At 54.2% G+C, this 24,353-nt stretch overlaps 1 protein-coding gene across 3 annotated transcripts in view; it reads left to right on the forward strand.

The window, feature by feature from the left end:
• Window positions 1–252: 252 nt before the first annotated feature.
• RIPOR3 (RIPOR family member 3) overlaps window positions 253–24,353 on the forward strand; it is a 49,136-nt gene continuing 25,035 nt past the window's right edge. For 2 of the 3 annotated variants that reach the window (XM_040981316.1, XM_040981317.1), the window contains exon 1: window positions 362–420. The gene's annotated coding sequence lies outside the window, so the exon portion shown is untranslated. Of the gene's footprint in view, window positions 421–24,353 lie in introns of all 3 variants that reach the window. The other variant, XM_040981318.1, reaches the window with a different exon arrangement.

Raw genomic sequence — 24,353 nt, forward strand, 5'->3', positions numbered from 1 at the left:
CGCTGCGTGGACTTGGAAGTAGCAGCCTTTTCCCAGTCCCCTTGCCAAGATGGGAGTGGGGGGTGGGACACGAAGGGGTTGGGGCCCCGCCTGCTGGGGGCCAGCATGGAATTCTTCCTGGCAGAGCTCAGAGTGACACTGGCTTGTCCAGAGCAGCATTTGGCATCCGGGGGGAACCCCGGCTCAGCAGCTGCCTGCACCCTGACACGGGGGAGATAACAGCTGGGACTGCACTATCAGAACCCGGCAGAGCACTGTCCCCTGCACCGACAGGAAGCTGGGGCATCTCCTCGGGGTGGGCTTCTCCCAGCCCTAGCTCGAGACCGTGCATGGGAGCTGACGCCAGTTTGCCTGGACAGCAACAGTGAGACAGCAGGGAGGACAACGCATCTCAGACCGCATGTTCTGATCTGTCCTACGGTAAGTGCACAGCGCTGCTCCCTATGTGGGCCACTGTACAGCTGGGGCCAGCTGGCAAGGGGCCAGGCTTCGGCAGGAGAGGGGATCCTGGGGCGAGACTGAGAGGTGCTCCGTTGCTGTATCTTACTGGGTGGCCTTGGGAAGATTCTATCCCTCTCTGGACCTCCATGTATCTGCCTTAAAAATGGAGCAGTTGAATGAGGTGGTCTGTAGCCAGGGGCTCCTAGACAGACTTGAAACTTTTTAGCTCTGGGAGAGCCTTCTATCCCCAACTCCGCTGTGGAGCAGCTCCTGTTATCTGCCTTGTTTGCTAAGAGGAGAGAGGTTCCGAGGGCTGCTGTGACTGGTCCAAGGACCCACAGCTACACATGCAGTAGAGATGACTCCCAGACCAGTGTCTTTGTGACTGTACTTTGGCGAACCCTCTGTGAGCTGTAGGGGTTTACACTCAGTGCTTGGAGTAGGGGACGAGGAGGCAGGGAGCTGTGCCTCCCGGAGGGAGGTAGGGAGACTGAGCAGAGGAAGCCACTCTTAAAACCCCAGCAAGACACCTCCTTGAATGCTATACCTGACTGTGCCCAGAGAGTGGGACAGGAGCTCCCAGCTTGGTATCAAAGCTCCTGGGGCAAGAGAGAAGAGGGTTAACTTCAGGGCTGGAGAGATGGGGCGGAGAGAGTGGCACGTGCCTCTCCTGGGTCTTGTTCCAATTTTGTTTTGCCTTCTCAAAAATCTGTTTCAAATCATTCTTGGGCCCGTGCAGCCCCTTTGGATGCAGCAGCATTGTGAAACAGACTGAGCTTTCCATGTGGCTCCCCTGGGGGGAATCACATATTAATATTATCCCAGACTATTTGCATATACACCCCTGCAGCTGGGGCTGGCAGTGGCCAGAAGATCCAAGGCAGATTAAGCCTGCCAGAGTACCCTGGGGCACTGGCAAGGAGGAGGCAGCTTGTGCCCTAGGGCCAGGAAGCACACGGTAAGGCAGGTGGGAGATCCCTGGGGTGCCAGGCATCGGGCCAGCACTGAAGGTTTCAGCACCCACATCTGGAATCCTTTGTCTTCCCTTGGAAAATTCCATGTTACGGCAGCTCTGGACTGACTTGGGCCTCTTGCCCTGAAGAGGACAAACTGAGACTACAGTTACAGTCCCAGCTCTGGGGTAGCAAGTTGTCCTAGGCACCTGGGTAAACCAGGGCAGCTGAGCACCTTGCCCAGTTCCTCCCTGAGTGTCCTTGATAGCCTTGAGCAAGTCAGTTCTCTTCCCTCCAACTGGGCCACATGGCCAAGGGATTCTTTCAATTTGTCTCTCAACTCTAAGGTCCTGGGTTATGTGCTTGCAGGTTCTACACAGGTTAGGGATCAGACAGAAGCAGAGTTAAGGGAAGATGTTCCCCTCATGGCTCTGGATGGGATGGGTTGGGGAGGCGCTGCCTAAAGCTGCAGGGCCCACCATCACTAAAGGCACTGCCGTGACAAGCCTGGGCCCCTGCAGCTTCTGAAAGGCTTAATGAGTTGCTGAAAGCTCGGCTTGGTCTTGTGGCTGAATGATCAGAGCCAGATGTCCCACTCCTGTCGGACAAGACCTCAGTAGGTGTCCAGCTCTCTCTGGGGAGCTCCAACAGGGTGTCACACGTGGGTTCCCGCCCAGCCAGCACTGCCAGTGTCCACACAGCTGTCCCTGCACTGGACTGCTCCAGGGTTTGATGTGGGAAGGACAGCTTTCTCCCCAGCTCGGCAGCATCCTTGGCCAATGTGGTTCCCCACTGGGTGGTATGGTGGAGCCAGCCTGTATCTAATGTCATATGTTCGGGACTTGGTGAAGTGGTGGTCATCATTATACATTAAACAATGTAAAATTACAAGGAAATAAACTCTATTAAAAGCAAAGGGAACAAATAGTTGGAGCTCACCACTTTCTGTGTTTAAATCATATTTTGGGGAGGGTGCCATGGCGTGGTAAGCTAAGACTCCTTCTGTGGTGCTGGTATTGCATATGGGCGCCTGTTTGCGTGCCGGCCACTCCATTTCTGATCCAGCCCCCTGTTTATGGACTGGGGAAGAAGCAGAGGATGGTCTGTTTGGGCCCCTGCACCCATGTGGGAGACTGGAAGAAGCTCCTGGTTCCTGGCTTTGGACTGACCCAGCTCTGGCTGTTGTGGCCATTTGGGGAGTGAACCAGTGGATGGGCGATCTCTATCTTTCCTCCTCTATCAACTCTGTCTTTCCAATGAAAATAAGTAAAACTTTAAAACAAAACAATACCAAAAAGCCCACATTTTGCTCTTTTCCCTGCTGCCTAGGCCATCTGTACCAATGCATCAATTGTGGTGGGCAATTGTGCGTCTCTTCTTAGGTATGTGACCAGCAATTCTTCCTTAGGAGCTTGAAACCAGCTCTTGTGGGCGAATCTGTGGCTGGAAACTGGCAAATGGCATGATTTGGGGCTTGATTTATTGTCCTGTTGATTGAACTGGGAAGGGAGAGCCAGTCCAGCAGCCGCATGTTGCCTGCAGCCGTGACACTGTGACTTAGCACCTCAGGCTGAGGACACTGCTGACGTCACCCCCACTGAGTGACGTGCCCATGTGCTCTCTATTGCCGGACTCATAGTCCTCAAGATAAAGGAAAGTCTCAACCCATCTTCCTGCAGAAGTGAGCTACTTCATGGATTGTAACCAGGGTCTGCAGAGATACGAGGGTTGGAGGTAAATGCACCAAAATTTTCATACAGATGAGCTGCTTCTATGAAACTTACCCAAGTAGGGAATATTGCAAATTTCCTCCTGGGTTGTAAATTGTGCATTATACACCCTTAATCTTGGTGCCCTTTGCAATAAGCCTGAGTGCGGTGGTCTCCTGGTCGCCGAGGGGGACAGGCTTCAGGACCCCTAGAGACTCAAGTCCCTCTGTGGATGGTGCAGGCAGTGTGGCCGACACCCTCCATGGTCTGCATGCCTCTAGAGGCCTCTTGACATTGCTCAGTACAGAATGCCAGCTCAGGAGCTGTGACACTGCACCAGTCAGGGACTGCGGTCAGGCCCAAATGTGCTTCTTTCAGAATGTCTTCCATCTATCGGTGATTGAACCTGTGGCCTTGAACCCAGCGAGTAAGGAGCGCTGACTTCCTGTAAGTGCCAATCTATGAACACATGTGTGTATACACACATGGTCTCCTCAGGAGAGCTGGTTATTAAACCCTTTCCAGCACATGACTGCCTCCCCGGCCCCGAACCCAGCAAACACACTTGTGTCTTGGTTGTCAGATCCAGACACAGACTGTCCTCCCACACTCTATGGTTACAGAACCTGGACACAGATCTATCAGCTTCTTCCTCTTGGTGAGACTGCACTGCAAGCAGTCAAGTGCCACGGTCCTGCCCCAGCACAGTGCAGAGACCCAGCAGGGTAGAAGCGTCATCTCCACTTGCAGCATCCTGGCCTCTCTCAGCCGGCGGTGGAGGCCGGGGTCACACTCTTCACCAAGTTGGCCATCTCCACCAAGGCAGCTCCCTGTTAATTGCATTCTGTGTCAGGTCTCGCTCCCGCCATCCTCGTCTTTCTCATACAGCAAAGGATGCTCTCATAGAAATGGCATCTTGGAACAAATGAACGCCATCGCTGCTGAGCCAAGGCTGGGGGGAGCTCAGGCAATGTGCCGGTTTTAGAAACCCAAGGAGCCAGGTGGGTCTTTTCCAGTTCTCCCAGGCCAAGCAACCATGGGAGGAAAATGTTTCTCCTTCCCAAGTTCTACCTCTCTCATGGTCTGGGCCAAAGAGGGGCTGGGATGGGGGTGAGTGGGTGAAGAAAGGGCTCAGCCAAGAGAAGTGCCGCTGTGACCCAGGCAGCAGGCTTTGCCCTCAGCCTGGCTGTGCCTGCTGTCCTGTGTTGTGTGCTGGGAGAGGCCATCTCAAGTTTAAACCTCAAGGCTCCTGTACTCACCTCGGAGAGCCTCCTTTACATAGCAAGTGTCTCAGGGCAGTGTCTAGGGCTGCAGCTGAGAAGCTCCCTGGGCCAACTGCCTCCCGTGTCTGCCGGCCTGGCTTCTGATCCTGCTCCTCCACTTGGACCCAGCCCCCTGCTGATATGCACCCTGGGGACAGGAAGTACTGGCTCAAGTGTTCAATCCCCTATCGACTCACATGGGGAACCCGAATGGGTCCCACCTTCTGCTTGCCCCAACCTTGGCTAATGTGGGCATTTGGGGAGTGAACCAGCATACTCTCTTCTCTGTGTGTGTGTGTGTGTGTGCCTTTCAAATAAAATTAAAATTAATTAAAAACAAATCAGGTGTTCTTTCTTTCAACATTTATTTATTTTTATTTTTATTTTTATTTATTTTTATTGGAAAGGTAAATCAGATTTACAGAGAAAAGGAGAAAGATCTTCTATCTGCTGGTTCACTCCCCGAAATGCCTGCCATGACTTGGCTTGGCACAGACCAAAACTGGGAGAGGGATGTATTCCCATGAGAGAGTTTGGGATGCTAGTCTTTGAGCCACCTGCTGCTGCCTCCCAGGGTTCCATTAAGGGAAAGTCGGGGTCAGGAGCCAGAGCTGGGTGTGGCAGATATGGTATATGGCATCTTGGCTGTCAGTGAAATGCTTGCCTGGGGACTTTGTGATTTTCATGTCAAAGCAGGATCATTCTTTTCTAAGATTTATTTATTTATTATTTGAAATGCAGTGGGAGAATGGGAGAGAGAGATTGATCTTCCACCTGCTGGTTCACTCCATCAAGGCCTGCAGTAAGTCTGAGCTGGGCCAGGCTAAAGCCAGGAGCCGGGAACTCTGCCTGGGCCTCCTCCCATGTGGGTGACTGGGACCCAAGGACTTGAACCACCATCATTAACATTTCAAGTGTGTTAGCAAGGTGCTGCATCAGAAACGGAGCAGCCAGGACTTGAATCAGCACTTTGATAAGGGTACCAGCGCTGCAAGCCGAGACTTCGCTGCCTATGTCACAGTGCCAGCCCTCAAGCAGGGCCATTCTGTACACATTCCTCTTTCCTTCACTTCACAGTCCTGGATGTTTATCCACGTGAGCCCCTGTTGACACGCTGAGCCTGCAGACATTCCATTCATGGCCTGTGAGCCAGAAGTTCTAGACGGCTGCAGGGAGGGACTGGCCTGATGGTGACAAGTTTCTGTGCTAATCCAGGTCTCAAACATTCTTGACCCCGGAGTAGTGGAGCAGAGCCCAGCTGCCTTTAAGTCTTCAATGAAGAAATTCCATCAGGGCCTCCAGGTGGCTGGGACCTACACCATCCCCACCTGGTGGGAGTGGGTCCCTGGCGTGTCTCTCCAGAGCCTGCCTCTGTTCATGGCTCTGCTCCTCTTGCCTGCCTGCTGCTCAGCTTAACCATCTGCAGCCAGCCAGGGCTGAGGAAAGGATAGCATATCCTGGCCCCTCCTCTGTTTGAAACAACCTGCTCTCTCATCCTGGGTTCCCATCTTAATCAGAGAACAAAGCAAAATTCGCTATAGGGAGCAAGGAACCTGGACTGTCCCGCGGCTCTCTCCCATGGATGTCAGTGACCCGAGGACTTGGGTCATCATGTGCTGCCCCCCAGGCACATTAGCAGGCAGCTGGCTTGGAAGCAGAGGTGGAACTTGATCTCAGGCATTGTGCTAGGGTAGGCTTAACCAGTGCCACCTCCTGAAATCGCCTTTAGGATCAAGGGCCTGAGGCAGCTGTGAGAGATGAAAGCAGATGACAGCTCAGACTGAGGCCCTGAGCTCGTGCACCCTTGAGGTCTGATTCAGAGACAAGAACAACGCCCTCTTCCTTACCGGAGCCCAGGTGAACCTGCAGGGAAGGCGGCTCTAGCAAGGGATTTGGTTTCTGTGGTGCTCAGTGGTGGCCTCTCGATGGAACAGCCCAGTGCTGCTGTGATGTCCCACGTCACCGTGGGCAGCCACTCCCAGGGCAGGGCTCCGCGCAGGGTGGAGACTCAAGTGCTGAGACCACCTGCCCCTATTCTTCCCTGCTGCCGGCTTTTACTTCCTCTGGTTCTCACCTTGTGCAGGCGAGTCCATCAGGTGCAGCCCGTGGCACCTCACGTGCTGCTAACTCATTTATGGGGAGACCACGCAGCTGGAGCCGCTCATATCCACCTCACAGACCCGGAAACGGAGGGGGCCGGGGCCCTGCCTGGAGCCGGATGGGGGATTCCCAGCAGAACAAGGTTTGACCCCCGCTTCGTGTGGTTTCCTTCCGTGGTAGGGCTTCACAGACCGCTCAGTCCTGTTACCCTGGCATCATGCTGTGCAATTATGAGCAGGTCATGTCACCTCTCTGAACTCCCATTTCTTGGGAAGGGGAAGCACTGTCCTCTCTGGAAGCTACACCAAGTGTTTGGCCTTGAGCCTCTCTGTCCGTGCTTGGCTCAGACAGAACATCCCACAGTAGGTGCTGTGGTCTATGCTGGCAGGGCCCACGCCTGATGGCCGGGGACAGTAGGTTCTTCCCGCAGCCAGCTCTGCCAAGCCGTGGGCGTGGGGCTCTCGGGAAGCAAATGTCCACTCTGGGTCATCAGCCTTTGTCACTGGCTATGCTCTTGCGCAAGAGGCTGACCTGGCTCAACTGGGCCCAGGCCGCCTTCGGCCATGTCCGGGTGAGCCTGCCAGCCACGAGCGGCCACTGCAAGTCTGTAATACCCATTCAAAGGCGTAATTTTCTGGATAAATCGTGTTTATGGCTTTTCTTTAGTGGGGGGGTGGGAATGGAATTCCATCGCTGTTGCCAATTAGTTCTGCTTTTCTCAACATGAGCTATGAGACTAGCACCTGGTTGGGGGCCAACAGGGGGAAGGGGAGTGATTTCTGTTCCTTCCTTCCTCCCACCTCTGGCTCCCTGCCAGCGTCACCTGGCCACTTGGGGTGCAGGGGATTCAGGGGACCATCATGGCTCCAGCAGAGGCTATGACAGCTGCCATGGGGCCTGTGCCAGTCGCATCTGCTTCCTGGAGACCACACAGGGCTGGGGCACATTGGGTGGCGTGTCTGGAAGGTTCCAGGGAGTCCCTGCTGGAAGACTGGGGAGGCTGGAGTGCAGTCCGAGCATGGCCTTGGTCCTGCAGCCTGCATTAGACCTCGTTTCACTGCTGCTGGCTATAAGCCACAGGTGAGGGCTTTACCCTCTCGCTGCCTGTTTCCTCATTTCACAGGGATGATCACCCAAAGGGGATGAGGGAATTAAAAGCAGCCCTGACACCATGCCAGATCCTTCCCACAACATCAGCTTTTGTCACTCAGCCCCAAGTCTCCCTCTGTTGATGTTGGAGGCCCATCGCTTTTGAGTCAGAGGATCTGGACCCAGTGGCTCATTGATGGACGTGCGTTTGTTCCGGTCTTTTGTGAGCATTTCGAAGCTCTGTGTGCAAGCCCCTCCACCCTGTCGCTCGGATAGGTGAGCTTGGCTCTGGACTTTACCTACAGAGTGAAAAGAGATGTGAGAGCACATGACTGGCCCTGGCCTGGCTGTGAGTGGGGCAGCTAGACCAGAGAGATACCCCCTGAGTCCCAGGGGCAAGTGAGGCGCCATGAGGTGAGTTGGAGAAGGTTGGTCCATGTGGTCCCTGGGCTACTGGCCGCACCTTTGTGTGGTTGGCAGAGAGGAAATCTGTGTCAAAGCTTCTGTCCTTTGTGGCTTGGGCTCTTGGCTCTAGCAACCCTCCCTGTACCAGGCAGCAACTTAGCACCATGGTCACTGGCTCCCAGTGGGGATGACAGACCCTGGGGATGGAGTCAGGAAGGCTGGCTTTGCCCCTTAGCACATTGCAGAGATGTAAGGCTTGCCTGATGTGGGACCCTGTATCTGGCATGAGAAACCCAAGCCCAGAGTGAAAAATACCAGTGAGAACATTTGGGCCTCAGGGGCCAGTAGGCTGCAATGCCTAGGGCAGAGGGAGTCATCCGACTGTGTGGCCCCGACTGGTCATGTTCCCTCTGGGCTGAATTCTCTCAGAAAAATAAGGAGACTCATGGGGTGGGGTCTACCAGGACCATGCTGGGAATTAGACGGGCCCAAAGCATTGCTGCTTTGTACACTGTGCTTGGCAAGCGTGCACTTCTGTGATGGTGGCCATGCTCAGAGCTGACGGCTGGGGACAAACTGCCAGGGCCTGGCACCACACCACGTACACAGTGGGTGCTCAGTGGTACTGTGTGATGGGTGGAGATGTTCTCCCAGGGCCTGGCACCATATGGTATGTGAAATAGGTGCTTAGTACAGATAGGTTGATGGACAGGACCAGGCTTGTCTGTGCTAAGGCCAACTCTGAGGAGTTGCTGAGAGTGCATGCGTCTCACATGGCTGACCCTTAGGGAAAGCAAGGGAAACATCTGATAGGACTTTTTTGTAGCTTTGTGTGTGCCACAGCTGAGCTCTGGGCGATGAGGGATCATGGGTTATCAATCCCATTGCACAGATGTGAAAGCCAAGGCCTGGAGGGAGGCCAGTGTACGCAGCGGGAGTCAGACCCGTGGCCCTGACTCTGAGTGGGGGTTCTTTACCCTGACTCTCCGACCCAGGCAGGAAGCAGGCAGGGGGTGGGGGCCAGAGCCCTTGCACATTGCTGACATTTTTGCACTGGGACAAAGGGTGAAGAAACTCAGATGAACTGTTCTGGTTTCCTGGTGGAAAAACCCTCCTGATCTGAGGTGGGGGCCTGGGCTATAGTGTGCTTTGCCTGCACCCTGTTCCCCATTGCCCCCAGCTGTCTTTCTAGGCAAGACAAAGCCATCAATGACCTTGGGGATGGTCTAGGGGCTTCTAGTAGGCAGGGACTGCCTGCCCTGTGTGCAGAGTGCATACCTGCTGACTTCCAGAGCCCCTCAAAGCGTGCTGAGAACTGGGTCCAGGAATGGGTGATCAGCAGCACTGACCCTGGTGCTGGAGTCCACATCAGCCTCCGAACCGTGCGGCCTAAGCAAGACATTGTCACGCCTCATCGTCAGCCCACTGTGTTTCAGGGCAGCATCTGTGTCAATCCTGGAAGTGGCTCTTGTGCTGGGTGTACAGAGACTGGCTTGGGCCAGGGAACCAAATCCGAATCCAACCCTCACCCCAGGCCTTTTACCCTCTGAAAGTCCCTGACTACTGCTGGGTAGGGTGGGATGACGGTGTTGAAACTCACCGTTCATAGCCACGTTTAGGACTGACGGGAGCTCACAGGTAGCAGGAATGGAGCAGACGTTGACAGGAAGGCCTGGTACAGCAAAGCAAAAACCCAATGGCAAAGTGACCAAAATTACCTCTGCAACATGTCAGGTGCCCAAGTCAGGGACAGGGAAGGGCCAGGAGTCCTCATGGCTCCAACCTCCACCTTCTGTGTGCCCTCTGGTTCTCTGGCAAGGATGGCAGTCATGCCCCCCAATGCCAATGTAGTCTCATCTTCCTTGCAGTTACAGAGACCCATGTCTGCAGAAGCAATCACAGTCTGATTCCCTGGGTGCTTTGTGAACATGAGGGGACACAGTGCCTTGTGTCATCTGAGTTTCTTCGCCCTTTGTCCCAGTCTGCTCAATGCACCTGTGCTGCTGTGCATGTTCCCCATGAGCTGTGTGCTGGTCACTTTCTGATTTCTTCCTCTCCTTTATCCCACCCACAGCTCTGGCAGTGGGTGCCACAATCCTCTCAGAAGACCGCACAGGTCAAGGGGCTTGCCATGGTCACAGAACTAGTAGATCTACACTTTGGGCTTTTCCTTTCAACTCAGGCTGGCCAGGCTTTGAGCCTCCCTAGCCCTGTCCAGTTGGTTGTGCTTTCTGTCCCAGAGCCTCAGGCACATCAGATTAGTCCTCTCTTGGGCCACACCTGCCTCATGGGACCTATCAAAGTAGGCAGGAGAGGGGCCCACGTGGTGGTTCTAATAGGTTAAGCTGCAGTCCAGGATACTGGCATCCCCTATGGGTACCAGTTTGTGACTCATCTACTCCACTTCCCATTTTTCCCCTTGCTAACCTGCCTGGGAAAGCAGCAGAGGATGGTCCCCATGCTTGGTCTCCAGCCATCTACATGGGAGACCCCAAAGAAGCTTCTGACTTCAGCCTGGGTCAGCCCTGGCAGTTGTGGCCATTTAGAGAATGAGCCAATGGGTGGAAGATCTGTCTCTTCTATCTGTATGACTTTCAAATAAATAAATGGATCTTCAAAAGGAAAAGTTTGGGGTAGGAAATCATGTTTTACAGCAAGCCGCACAGTGTTGTGTCTTGCACTGAGCCCAGCCCTGGCAGGGAGAGACCTGGTATGCACCCTGCTCATGGAAGGGTGTGCTAGAGACTCACATCTTGTCCTGACATTGGAAACATTTGGGGATTCTGGATGAGTGGCTCGAGCTTAAAACATGGGCTATGTTGCTGTGTTGGATTAGCGAGGCCCTAGTGCTTGGGTCAGGTTGGGCTGTTTCTCAGACATCAAGGGGCCTGACAGAGTCAATGGCCATGTGGCCAGTGATGCACGACAGTTTCCATTTCCAGTGCCCGGGTCACAACTGACCATTTGCGTCGACTGGTGTAAGGCATGTAGAGTTAGAAGCTCTGGGAACTGTGAGCTGGGCATGGAATGGGCAGCTGGCAGGCAGTGGGGAGGCTCCTCAGGAGTTCAGGGGCTCTGAGGGACAGCGCCAGGCTGCTGGGAGGGTGGCCAGGCAGGGACCCAGGCCAGGCAGTTCAGGCTCTCCGACAGTAATGATTTGCACTCCCATTTCTCTTGCATGCACAGCATCTGTTGGAAGGAAGCCAGATGGTGTGGCTGTAGATAGGAATGCTGTGTTGAGTGCCACGTGGCAGGGTTGGTGGAGTGAGAGATGGGGACTGTGGTGACATCGTCAGACTCCGTGGTGTCCTGCTCCCAGGACGCACAACCCTGACCACTCGCTGTCCTGGACAGCCACTCTGGAACAGGGACTGTGGCTGACATTATTCCCTAAGGGGGTGGGGTCAGGGCTGACACAGATTGGGGACAGATGCCTGGCAGCTGGTCCAGGGAATCATGGAGTTCCCAGCCCAGTCCTTGTTCTCCCTCCCAGCCTCATCCACTCAGAACAAGAAATGGGTGCCCAGTATGTGTAGTATGTGACAAGTCCATGAACAGGTGTTGGGAGGGCATGGGGGACCCTGAGTATAGGGTGATGTATGTGACATGAATGGGGCTGTGTTGGTAGGGAGATGGTGTGTTGCGATCCTGCCCCTTGTGTTGCTAAGAACTTTACCACCCTGGTTAATAAGTATAACCCATGAGGTTTTACCATGTGGAGCTGGCTCAGGGGAGCAGACATGGGATTCAGAGTTGTAGAGGTAGAGCAGGCACTGACTGATCCTGGCTCCTGGCCACTGGGCTAAGACTCACTGACTGGCAGCCATTTCAGGAGGAGCAGAGAGGAAGAACTGCTAAGTGCTTGTGTTGGTAGCACCTCACAAGCTCTGTGTGACAGCAGAGGGTCAGGTCTTCCTGGAAACTTGGGGCAGGACTCAGGGCAATGGCCCTGAGGCAGGATGACATCAGTGTCTGCCTTTCAGCTGAGCATGCAGCCCCCGCACAGGTACAGTCAGCACTTGGAAGACTTCCTGTCCAGCACAGGCTCCCATTGTAAGGCTGAGAAGGCTGTGGCTCAGAAAGGAGAGCTGGGGGCCAGAGCTGTGGTAAAGCAGGTTACGTCCACCTGTGCCATCCGCATCCCATATGGCTGCTTCACTTCCCACCAGATTCCCTGCTAATGCACCTGGGAAGGCAGCAGAAGATGGGACAAGTGCTTGGAGTCCTGCACCCATATGGGAAGACTTGGAGAAAGTTCCTGGTTTCAGCATAATCCAGCCCTGGCCATTTGGGAAGTGAATCAACAGATGAAAGATCTCTTTCTATGTCTCTTCCTCTCTCTGCAACTCTCCCTTTCCAACAGATAAAAACTAAGAACATCTTTTAAATAAAAAAAGGAGAACTGCTTTCCACTGAGTTGCATGGTCAGTGAGTCAAGGGACAGAAACCCACTGACCCCTCCACACTCTGGTGTAGTGGACCCAATAGGCAGTCCAGTAGAACCCAGTAAGAAGAGCAGTTTGGGTGGGAAAGGGGGACATCCAAGAGGAGCCCCAGGCGGCAGAGGACACCCTGATGCATGGGGAGGGAGAGACAGCTGAGGGAGCCAGGCCACACTTCCTATACCGGCTGCCCCACCAAGTCTACCTGGGCTCAAATCTAGCCCCACTGCTACCTGCCTGTGACCTTGAGCATGGCCGGCTACCACTCCGTGCCTTAGCACCTTCCCGGGAGCATGGCCCAGAGCCCAAGGGGGTGTCCCAAGGGCTTGGTGCCTGGCACCCATGCCCCTCTTCTGCCCTTTCACCCAGTGCCAGTTGCTTACAGCTTCCATCCTCCTCCTCTTTCCCCTTCATCCTTGAGAGACATCAGGCTGTGTCTGATGGCGAGAGCAGAGGCTCGCAGGTCAGCTGGGACATGCTCATGCCTCCCTGCCTCTGGACACAGCTGGAGGAAGACTCATTTTGCAGCTGACGGGCTTCCTCCTCTGTCCCGGCTCCTGATGGCAGAAGCAGCCGGAGGAAGGGATATGTGAGGGTAGACGTGGCCCCCACAGCCGGCAGAGCCTCCCCACAGTCTGGGAAAGGGGTCCCTGGGGGAGTGGCAGTTCCAGGATCAGGGTTTTTTGATGTGTTTATTTGAAAGGCAGAGTTAGAGAGAGAGAGACAGATATCAGTCTTCCACTCATTGGATCACTCTAAAGATGGCCTCAAAGGCCAGAGCTGAGCCTGTCTGAAGCCAGGAGCTTCTTCTGGGTCTCTCACATGGGTGCAGTTACTTCCCAGGAAAGCCAGGACTCAGCCAGGAAGTACCCTCTGGCCTAGAGACCACCCCGTGGTGGGGCCCTTGGTGGTGTTAATTTTGCCTTTTTAAGAAATTTCTAAGATACAGTGTGGTTAGAATCTTTGTGCTTGGACATTTCCCAAGGTTTTGTTTCTGGTCCCTGTAAGAAGAGACATTTAGACTTGGGTTCAGGAAATGGCTCTGGTTGCTGGGCTCAAGGGTCTGTGGCCGGTGGGCAGGTGAGGGTGGGTGTCAGAGGGTGGCGAGGTGGCAGCCGTATATCCCCGAACCACTGTAGATTTCTGCTTATACTGTCATACCAGGAACGGAGTCCTGCTCTTCCACACAATGTGCCCACGTCACCCACTAGGCTGGAAGAACTTGTTTGGCCAAATTTAGAATCCACAAGAAGGCCAGAGAGAATAAATTTAGATCTGAACTCTTAGCCTCCAGGGCTGAGGGTTCTGCTGGGCACCGTGCACTTGCTAATTCCATCTGCACCTTGATGTTGGCTGGGTTTGTGCCCTGGCTCCTGGGCCCTCCAGGATTCCAGCCCTGAAGAGCTAAGGCCTGTGGTCTCGACCCACCTTCACCACCTGGTATGCTGTTTAGCTGCTCAGAGTCTTACTCTCATTCCAAGAAGTGAGCATGGAGTTGCAGATACATCCAAGTGCTGTTCGAGTCCCACCTCCTCTGCTTCTGATCCAGCTTCCTGCTTATGCAGGGAAAGCAGCAGCAGATGTCCCAAATGCTTGGGTCACTGCCATCCACAAGGGAGACCTGGATGGAACTCTTGGCTCCTACCTGGCTCAATCCCATTGCAGCCACTACTAGAGCGAACCAGCTGATGGAGGAAGTTCTCTCTCTGCCTTTCAAATAATACATAATTTTTAGACAAATGGGAAAAGCAATTATATCTCCCTCATAGTAGCTCATGGAGGTTAGATAAGGTATTTGTGTCATGGTAGAGAATCTTTAATATAAAATGGGCCATTTTCACATGCTCAGTTCTGTTGGATTAAATCCAACCCTGTGCAGCCGCCAGCACCCTCCCACCCTCCCCAGTAGTGGGATCCCTGCCATCCACATGGAGTCCCTTGGCTCTTGGCTTCAGACTTGATTGTTGCCGACATCTGGGGAATGAAGCAGTGGAGGATCTCTTTGCCTGCTCCTCTCTCTTTTAAAAGCATGTGTCATTTGTGGAGAGCTCTGGCTGGGTTGGAACTCTCCCGAGCTCTCTAGGTCATTTCTCTCTGTCTCCTCCGAACAGTCCAAAGAGGTGGGCGCTGCTATTGTACCGATGAGGCACCGGAGACCCAAGTGCTGATGTGACTCTTGGCAGCAGGTGGCAGAGCTGGCGTTCAAACCTCGAACCCTTGGCTGCAGAGTATATAAAGGGATGGGAAGATCCTGTGCTGGGGCTTACTATGGCCATGGAGGAGTGGAAGTGATGTGTGCTTTCTTCCTCCCACTTGTTCATAAGGTGGGGTTGGAGCTGGGTGGCAGGAAGAGACCTAGTAGATGAGAATGGGAGGAAAGAAGCCACCATCTAGGAGCTGGCATCTTCCAAGGGCCGTTTCTTGTGCCTTGTGCCACAAGCACAGTCAGCGTCCTTTCTCCTGATTGAACAAGAGCACAGTGTGCAAACCCTGCTGCTGGGAGATCATTTTGTGATGGAAGCATGTGTTGTACACACACACACACACACACCAGCAGGCTGGCAGAGGCTGGAAGGAGACAACGCCCAGCAGTAGCCACAGCTCTGCTAGATGGCTGCAGCTGGCTACAGGCACAGCTTTCCAGAGCACAGAGCTCAAGGAAATAAATATTTCTCCTATGAGAAGAGGCTTGAGCCGGTGATCTTAACAACTCCCAATTCCTTCCAGACCCGCTGGCTCGGAGGGCTGGCGTCAGCACGCCCTGCCTTATGTGCTTATTGCAGCTCAGAAACTGCCACAGCCCAGGTCTTTGGCCACCCTCCCCCAGGCACTGGGCCTGGGCTGCTGGGCCAGAAGACAGAAGCCTATCCCTCATGGGGCTCTTGCTTTGCCTCCGGACTCCCCATGACTTTTTCGGTGGAGGGGCCTCTGTGTTTCCTGCACCAGACCCTGAGAATTCAACTTCTTGGCAAAGGGCTTGGTGCTGTTTGTCCTAGAGGTACCACACAGGAGGAGCTGGTCGGCTGGGACTTGGGATCCAACACATGTCTGGATTTCCACAGCCCCAGCACGCTTTGCTCTGTAGACAGAAATGTACTGTTTGATGAACTCATTCACTTTCTTGCTGGCTCAGCCACGGGCGCTCCAGCCGTCTCAGAGGTATGAGGTTTGGCTCAAAGCTGGTCATGGAGCACACAAGGCTGTCTGAGATAAGCACTCAATCATCTGCCCTTCATTCCTCCAGCAGGTGTCTGTGGCTGCCTTCCACAGCTGCTTGCCTCCACGCAACCATGTGGATGAGGGCCCTGCCCCGTCAGGCACGTGTGCATTGTGGTCTCATGCAGATGGCACACAAGAGAAGTGCAGGGAGTGCTGGGTCAGATAGGGCCAGACATTGCAGAAGAGGGAGCCTGGGAAGAGGGTGTGGAAAAGTGGCCACAGGCTAGGAAAGACCCCCTGAGAAGGTGACATTTAAGTCACCACTCTTGGATGACGCGGGCAGGTCATTAAATGACAAGTACTCATGGGTCATACTAGTTATGAGTTATCTTTCAGCCCTGGTCACACTGCGCAGGGCTCTGTTTGTGGGGAGGCTGCATTGATGGTTCATGATCCCGAGCAGGGCACGCAGTGGGTCAGCAAGCAGGTGGGCCTGCCAGGCCTGGGATGCGGCTTTGAGGCAGATCTGTGAGGTGGTCAGCAGCTGACCATTCAGGTGCTGTGATTTCTTTGCTCTTGTGAATAAGGCTAGGCTTTGGACCACATTTGTGGCTCCTTAAAGTGCAGGCTTTAGGGGTGGAATTGCTGCTTGCAGGGTCACTCTGCGTGCAGCTGTCTGAGGAGCTGCTTCCCCATCTTGCACGGCACCTGCAGGCAGGCAGTGTTCAAGTGCTCCAGACCTGCACCAACATGAGAATGGGCTATTGCCTTTTTTCTTTTTGTATCTGAGAGACAGGGTCCTCATCCATTGGCTTACTGCTCAACTGTAGCAGCTGGGGCGGGGCCAAAGCAAAGCAGGCAGCTGGGAACTCAGTCTGGGTTTCTTGTGTGGGTGGCAGGGCCCCAGCTGGTAGAGTCATTGCCTGCTGCTTCATGCAGTGAGTGTTAGCAGGAAGCCGGAATCGGCAGCTGGGGCTGGGCCTTACAGCAGGTTCTGTGACGCAGGAGGTGGGAGCCTCAGCTGCAGGGCCATACCAGCTCACTGTCTGTCTGTGTGGGGATGCCTGTCCCAGGGAGTGGGACCTGGCTTCCTACCACAGATGTGATCTGCATGTTGAGCAGCTGTTGCACTGAGGCTGAATGTGGAGCGCCTTTTTCTACAGGAGGGAGGACAGGAAGGGTCTCCAGGGGTGACTGAGTACAGAGTCTGGGAGGTTTAGGGCCTAGGATGGACACATGGCAAGGACTGGGAGCCTGGACCCATCTCTCTCTGTGCCACCCCAAATTCCCGTCTTGGGTCTTGGGGAGGTAGTTAGATCTGGGGAGCAGGACTAGCACCTTCCAAAAGCTGCCCAAGATTGGGGGGATGCTATTCTCTACTTGCGGATGCAATGAGAGGACCACAGTCTGCTGCCTGGAAGAAGCCCTCCCCATGGCCTTGCTGGCATCCTGGCCTTGGACACCCCCACCCCTAGAACTGCAGGGTAGAGGGTCTGCAGGTTTTAAGCTGCTCTCTATTCTGCAATGAACATGGCTCAAGCAGGCATTTGGACAGATAGATTCCGCAGGGCAGATGGATGGACCTTGGCCCAACTGCCTCAAGCAGGATGTGGCTGGCTAACCGGCAAGGCTCTTAGCATTCTGGCAGATCCTGCCTTCCATTGGAAGCTTGGGACCTCACTGGGTCCTTGGAGGGTGCAGGTGTCTGCTTCCAGCCTGACTAGGCCCAGGAAGTGCTTCCCTGTGACTCAGTGTAGTGGTCAGTGAAGCTGGGGCAGGGGCAGCCTTGCGATGCAGGGAGAGCTATGAGGCCCACAGAATCAGAACAGCATGGGGAAGGGGGAGAACCCCCGTGGTGGCAGAAGTGGATGGCAGAGCCAGCTGTGCAGCTGCCAGCCAAGGAAGCTGGAGCACTGACGGCCGCCCCTGCCAACCTGGAGAACACCTTAGCTGTGGTCTCCTGAGCTCCAGGGCTGTAAGACGACACCTTCCCACAGGCATCAGTCTGCCAGGGTGCCATCCCAGGTGTTAACCTCAGTGGCACGACACGAGATGCTGTCAATCATGTGTGTGACTTCTTTCCACGAGGAAAGAGCCCTGGTCAGGTAAGTCCAGTTCGGCTCTGACTCATCCCAGGTCATGTAGCTGGAACGTGGTGACGACTGGATTCGTGTTTCTGATCCAAGGGCTTATCCTCACACTGTCCATTGCATGCATGTCTCACAGGTGACTGTTTACACAGCTTCCCCAAACTGCAATCCCTGGCAGCCACTTTTTTCTTGTTTGCACATGTGCTCAGAATTCAGTACTTTGTGGAGCCACCTGCTGCAGCCACATTTTCTGGACTGAGCCTTTTTGTGCTTGGCAATTCTCCTTGCAAAACTGGAGAACTGTTCCCACCAAAAGCAGCTCCCAGGAGGCCCGAATAGGAATGTTTGGCAAAGGAGTGATTAATTGATAAACAGCTTGTAGTACACAGACTCCAGCATCGGCCTAAAACGTTTTGCAACACTTTCGGAAACTCCGGGATGACCACGCCAGCACGAGCTGTTTATCTCGGTCTGCTAAGCCACAGGCCCAGCTCACACGCCTGAGAATCCCCCAACGCCTTAACCCTGAGCCTGGCAGAATCCCACTCTGCCCTGGGGTAGGGGCACAATAGTGGCTGATACAGCAGGGATGCAATACCTTGGATGACCAGTGGGGACTTAATGCAACGGAAAATTGTCCAAGGCAGCAGATTATTGAAATTCAAGGCTTTTGGGTTTTAGAAAATAAGTCTGTGCCTTTGGGAGGAAATACGCTTGCTTTAGGATGTGGGTGAGCCCTCTGGCATGAAGCGGCTCAATCCCAGGCATGGAGCAAAAACAGATGTGAGAATCCCCTGCAGCTGGGATGCTTGGAGCTAACACCGGAAGGAAGAGGAACTGGCACCTCTCCCTGAGGAAAGGAGAACCATCCATCCGCAGATGGAAGGACTGTCTCTCTTTTAAATAACTGGAAAAAAAAACCCTTAAGAACAACTTGTAGAAATGGAATTAAGATAAATTTATTTTGGTGCAAAAAATTTTTTTAAATTATGAAGATGAGAGATTTTCCAAAATATTCATGAGAAATGCATAGTATGAAGAAAGTATGCATGGATTTCAAATTTTTGGCACCAAAACAAACCTTTTCTTTTTAAGATTTATTTATTTTTATTAGAAAGTCAGATTTGCAGAGAGAAGGAGAAACAGAAAGATCTTCTGTTGGCTGATTCACTCTCCAAGTGGCCGCAACAGTCAGAACTGAGCTGATCTGAAGCCAGGAGCCAGGAATTTTTCCTGGGTCTCCAGAGAAAGGGTCCCAAGGCTTTGGGCCATCCTCGACTGCTTTCCCAGGCCACAAGCAGGGAGCTGGAAGGGAAGTGGGGCAGCCCAGGACATGTACCAGCATCCATATAGGATCCTAGCACATGCAAGGTGAGGACTTTAGCCACTAGGCTACCATTCTGGGCCTTAAACCTATCTTTTAAAAATATATATTTATGTGAAATGCAGAACTATGGAGAGAGGGAGAGATTTAGAGGGATCTTCTAGCCGCGTTCACTCCGTAGATGGCCACAGTTGTGGACATGGGCAAGGCTGAAGCCAGGCACCTGAACTCCACGCCTTCTTTGTGGGTGTGGGGACCCCAGCATTCAGGCTATGTTCTGCTACTTTCCCAGATGTTTGAGCAGGGAGCTGGAAAAGAAGTGGAGCAGCCGGGACTGGAACACATGGGATGCGGTCACTGCAGGCCACAGCTTAACCCATGGTGCCACAATGTCGGCCCCCTATGCTTTTACTTCTACTCTCCCATGAACTTTATGGAGAACTCTTGTGTATTACAGCTGTGCTGTGAATGTGCTAATATCATGTTACAGAATGCTTTCTTTGACCTAAGAGCTCATTGTTTGGCCTCTGAATCTGGAAGTGATTCCAACATCTCTGTGATGTGCGTGCTCCGTGAGCAGTGGAGAGGTTGCCCAGGAAAGGAACCTGTGTCCTTCCACAGACACCAGAGGGGACAGCCCGGGGCCACACAGAGGGGAGGGTCCAGGTCCTGAGGCAGTGCATCGAGGTGAGCCCCTGCTGTGAGGAGTGGGAGGCAGAGTGGGGCTCAGAGGCCCTGGGTCTGGATTCAATATCTGCCTGCAGCAGGGTGTGTCCAGCCATGGTCAAGTTCATTTGGATGAGAAGGGTGGAGTGGAAGCCCTTGGAGCCATCTCTCCTCGCTGTAGCCAGGCAGAGGCTGCCATGCAGCTGGGTTCACGTAAGGTTCCACAGTTCTAGTGCAATCCTCCTAGGTGGCAGGAACCAGCTGTTCCTCCAAGGTCAAGTCCTTGCTCTCAGGCCTATGGGCTGGCTTCTGTTCAAATCCCAGACAAGCACGTGACTGCCGTGCAAGTGTGTGTGGGTGAGCTGTGGGCGCTGTAGTGTCGCCCAGGCCCTGCTCAGGAGCAGGGACACCACACAGGGTCAGAGCTGGTCACACAGCATTTCCATGTCTCTCATCTACCATGCACTCGTGTCCCTGACCCTGGCCATGGTAAGGTTAGAGGAAACCCTCTAGTCCAGACTCGGAGAGCTGCCTTCATTGTAGTGTTCTGGGCCTTTCTGCTCTACAGGGACATTTCACAGTGTCTGGGGACATTCTTTGCCCCATCCCAAGAATTATTAGGCCCAAATTGCCAGTGGTGCTGAAGTTAAGAGGCCTTCTATAACCAACTCCAGAGGGCCTGGCAGGATATGGGCTTCTCTCACCCCAGATGTAAAAATGGGGGTGCCCACTGCGCCATGCTCAGTGCTGTGTGGAGTGAGAGGGAGGTGCCAGGACATAGCAAGGGGTGTGGCCAGAGGGCCCAGAGTGCAGGCTCCAAGGCTTCTGGAAACCAGGAGCTTCATGGGGGCAAGTCTCTATCATTATTGTCTTGATGATTTGAAAATGAGAAGCTGGGCCCAGTGCAGTGGCTTAGCAGCTAAAGTGCTTGGCTTGAACGCGCCGGGATCCTACATGGGTGCTGGTTCTAATCCCAGCAGCCCTACTTCCCATCCAGCTCCCTGCTTGTGGCCTGGGAAAGCAGTCAAGGAAGGTCCAAAGCCTTGGGACCCTGCACCCACATGGGAGACCCGTTAGAGTTCCTGGCTCCTGGCTTCAGATTAGCTCAGCACCGGCTGTTGCGATTACTTGGGGAGTGAGTCATTGGACAGAAGATCCTCCTCTCTGTCTCTCCTCCTCTCTGTATATCAGACTTTGCAATAAAAATAAATAAATGTTAAAAAAAAAAAAAAAGAAAATGAGAAGCTGCATTCGCTGATTCAGCCACTAAATGTCCACAAAGACTCCACCCCGCACCCCACCAGGCTAAAGCTGAGGGTCACACACACAACCCCGGTATCCCATGTGGGGGGGCAATGACCTAATCACTTGAGCCATGACCTCCCCCTCCCAAGGCCAGCAGAGCTAGGAGCTGGAACCAAGTTCAGACCCAGGCACCCTGAGACGGCTTGCAGACAGCCCAGGTTGGTGTTGACATCATGGCACCAGACAACTGCCCCTGGTTCTACCTCTGTCCCCTCTTAATTGCTGTCTTCGCAGCTCGAGATGGGGGAGGGGATGGTAGATGCAGAAGCCCCTTCTGCGCTTCCCACAGGCCTGGCTTTGTCCCCTCTCTCCCACCTCTTCCTCGCCCCATCTTTGCATTGTTTCCCTAGGCTCTCTCTCCCACATCCCTGCACGCCCTGGCTGCCCTTCCACCCGGATCCCCACGCGTGACCCTGTGGGGGCCACAGAGGCTGGTTCCCTGGGACTCGCCTGTCTTCCAGGTGACCCCTGGCTGACCTGAGCGTGGGCTGGTGGGAGGGGCTCTGCACTGGCCAGGGCAGTGAAGGGGCCATTTCAATCAGAGTGCCTCTGGACGGTGTGCGGAAAGCCGTGAGTCATGCTTGCCTCGTAAAACCCCGGTGGAGTCGGCGGGGCTGCGGGCGGTTCGCGGGCACCTTTACAGAGCTGCTTTTAGGAGGCCGTTTTCTCCTTCACTGCCAGGTCCTTCCTGGAAAGCAGTGTTCTCTGTATTAGAGACCATGCAGCTTGAGGCTTGGGGACTGTGCAACGGGGGACCACCTAATCACCTGCACTGTTCTCTAGTTATGAGGGACTGCTCCTGTAGATGGTTTGTGAGGAGTTGAGTGAAGGGTGGGTGAGGGTGGGTTGCAGGTGCAAAGCCTTGGAGGTGGCTCCTCCTGGAGGCTGAGGGGCGTTGCATTGGCAGGCAGAAAGGATTGGGGTGTTTTCAGCTCTTCTGCTTCACCGTTGGGGGACTCCCAGCAGGTCAAGTGACCACCCTGGCTGAGGGGGCACCGGGCTCCCAGCTCCCCAGGGTGCTTGCTGGTGCAGACATCCTGGTTCCAGGGAGCCCCGCCCTGTCCCATCCTGGGCTATTTTACCATTTCCTTTCATGCTAACCCAAGGGAGCTATTTTGGAAACTCCAATGAGCAAACTAAGCCCTGGCTGGCATTTGAGCGGACAGAAAAGAGCCCTAAGTAAGGGTACTTGGGCATAAAAGCCACCCAGCCCCCAAATCCCACGACGTTAAATTTAGAAGCCTTACCTCCAAATGAGGTGAAATTGCAGGTTGCTCCTGGCCGGCGGGGAGGCAGCTGGGGGCCAGAGTCAACCAGCAGTGAGCAGAACAGATTTGCTGGGAGTGGGCACGGTGTTTTGCTGTAGCATCGGGAGCGACCGTCTACGCGAGAAGCCTCCTCCTGCTGGCCCATTCTCCCTGCAAGCCCCTGGGGGTCCGGGAGACATCTGTGCCAGCGTGCACTGCCTAGGGTATCCTCTGGAGAGAGACAGTGAGGGACACGAGAGAGGAAGCGGCCATCCTGTCTGCCAAAAAGGTTTGGGACCTGCATGCCTGCTGGGTCTCTCTGGGGGTGCAATGGGGTCTTGGTGCATCTCATGTACTGTCGTCTGCTGGGGCTCCCCAAACCCCCCAAGAGTCTCCTCACTCACTGCTCTGGGCATCCCAGCCCACTATTCGGTTGCTGAACGGGCAGTGCCAGCTCTGGAGGGGACTGGCAGAAGGGCAGGAGTTTCAAGGCATCTCAGTGTTCAGGCTGTTTGCAGCAGTCATGCCGGGGCTGGGCGAGGGCTTGGACGGTGGGAACATCACCCACAGTGGCAGGAGGTCAGTTTTGTTTGGCACTTGTATGCAGCTGCCTGCTGGGGCTCCTGGTTCTCCAGGTCTCCCATTGGGAGCCCAGCCAGGCAGGTGGGACTGTGGCAGGCAGTCATAGGGGTTCAGCTCTACCAGACCCATCCAGAAAGGGGCACTGCTGGCCTGTCCAAAGGGTCAAAGGACCTGGCTTCCCACATCCTGTGCCTGCTTGGTTTTTCTCACCCATCCCTTACCAGGCCCCTTTCAGCTGCTTCCCTTTTGGGCCCCCACCCTTCTCTGCCGGGGACTGGCTTCCAGGAGGGGTGGGCGTATCCTTAGCACAGCTGGGGGAGCAGCCCCAGCCCTAATGGCCAGGCTCAAGTGCTGATCCCAGTAGTTCCTTGGAGGAGTCATTGCTGGCCTCCTGGAGCCAGTTTCTCTATCTGTAAAATGGGCATGACTGTGCTTGCCCCGTGGTGCTGGCAAGGCAGAAGGCAGGCTGAGTATTGATTGCTCAGGATTCAGAGGCGGAGCCTACCCACCCCGCCTCAGTAGCTGCTGCTTTTGCAAATGAACTTCTAGAGAGATACAGCTGTGCCCCATTGCTCCTGTACCATCTGTGGCTGTTTTTGCTCCAAAAAGATAGTGCAGAATTATGACTAAAAGTATCTGGTTCTTTTCTTTCTTCTTTTTTTTTTTTTTTAAGATTTATTTACTTTCATTGGAACATCAGATATACAGAGAGGAGAGACAGGAAGATCTTCCATCTATTAATTCACTCCCCAAGTGGTCGCAACAGTCAGAGCTGAGCCGATCCAAAGCCAGAAGCCAAGAGCTTTTTCTGGGTTTCTAGAGAAAGGGTCCCAAGACTTTGGGCTGTCTTTGACTGCTTTCCCAGGCCACAAGCAGGGAGCTGGATGGGATGCAGAGCCGCTGGGACATGAACCAGCACCCATATGGGATCCTGGCGTGTGCAGGGCGAGGACTTTAGCCACTAGGCTACTGCACCAGGCCCTACCTGGTTCTTTATATGTGTTTGTGCATGCCTGCTCTGTTTTAGAGCACACAGTAATCACTGCTGGTGGTGTTGCCAGCTGCGCAGCCTGCAGCAGGTAGGCATGGCTCAACTTTCTAGCCCTTGTCCTCCAGCTCCAGGGATGTGGGAAGACCTTTCTATGCACTAGAGAACACCCCTGAGCCCTGCTAGAACTCCAGGGAACCTGGGGGTAGGGGATACCCAACCCGGTGAAGGTCATGGTGGGGGTGGGTGTCTGGCACAGCAGGTAATGTGCTACCTGGGATGCCTCTGTCATATCCGGGTACCTGGTGTGAGCTCCACTGCTAACATGCACCCTGGGAGGCAGCACATGATGACACAGGTGGCTGAGCACCTGAAACCCACAGAGACAGAATGAGATTCGGACTCCCTGCTGCTGCTGCTTCTCCTCCTCCTCCTTTTAAAAAAGATTTATTTATTTGAAAGGCAGATTCAAAGGGGGAAGGGAATATAGAGAAGGTCTTCCATCTGCTGGTTCATTCCACAAACAGCTGCAACAGCAGAGCTGAGTTAATCCAAAGCTGGGAGCCAGGAGTCAGAAGTTTCTTCCAGTCT

Source organism: Ochotona curzoniae, unplaced genomic scaffold (assembly GCF_017591425.1).
Source record: "Ochotona curzoniae isolate NIBS_2020 unplaced genomic scaffold, NIBS_Ocur_1.0 contig_3520, whole genome shotgun sequence".
NCBI classification, from domain to species: Eukaryota; Metazoa; Chordata; class Mammalia; order Lagomorpha; family Ochotonidae; genus Ochotona; species Ochotona curzoniae.